This window comes from Lipotes vexillifer, unplaced genomic scaffold (genome assembly GCF_000442215.2).
Source record: "Lipotes vexillifer unplaced genomic scaffold, Lipotes_vexillifer_v1.1 scaffold961, whole genome shotgun sequence".
NCBI classification, from domain to species: domain Eukaryota; kingdom Metazoa; phylum Chordata; class Mammalia; order Artiodactyla; family Lipotidae; genus Lipotes; species Lipotes vexillifer.
In genome coordinates this window covers 676,152-677,017 of record NW_006776468.1, presented here as the reverse complement: position 1 = coordinate 677,017, position 866 = coordinate 676,152, and positions in this window count along the sequence as shown.

Here is an 866-nt window from a genome sequence, read left to right as displayed (position 1 = left end):
TCCCCTTCCCCTCCCCTCCCTTACCTCACCCCGCCCCTCCCAAGTTCCCTCCTTCCTTCCTTCCCCTGAAATCCGCTCCCGGAAACTCCCGCCTTTCTGGCCGCGCCCATCCGGAGCTCCCTCCCCATCCAGGAGGCGACCTCGGATGCTCCCTCTTTTCTGGCCTTGCCCTTGCCCTACCTCCCCGTGATTCCGTTCTCCTCCTTGAGCCCTTGACTTTTTATAAGGAGTGACCTGGAAGACCTCAGAGAAGGTGACTTTGTGTGTGTGTGTGTGTGTGTGTGTGTGTGGTAAAACACACATAATATTCACCACGTTACATGTTTAAGGTACAGTTCAGTGGTATGAAGTACATTCATGTCGCGCAACCATCACTTCATCCATATGCTGAACCCTTCCTCCACAGCTGACACTGTACCCTTTAGATAGCTCGCCACTCTCCCCTCCCCCCGCCCCTGGCAACCACTGTTATATTTTCTGTCTCTGTTATGATTTTGACTACTCTAGGTACCTTATGTAAGTGAAATCGTGCAGTGTGTGTGTGTGTGTGTGTGTGTGTGTGTGTGTGACTGGCCTGTTTCACTTAGCATAATGCCTGTAAGTTTCATCCATGTTGTAGTATGTCAGAATTGCGAGAAGGTGACTTTTGAGTTAATTCCTGAAGGAAGGGAAGGGGTAAGAGGAACAAATGTAAAGGCCCTGAGGCAGGAATGGGGCTGGTGTATTGGAGCAAAAGTCCAGTGCAGCTGGAATAGGATAGGGAGGAGGGGGAATAGTAGCCATAAGGCAAACTTTGGCTTTTACTCTGAACAAGATAGGAAGCCACTGGAGGTCACCCTTAAGCTGAAGGGTGACCGGATCAGACT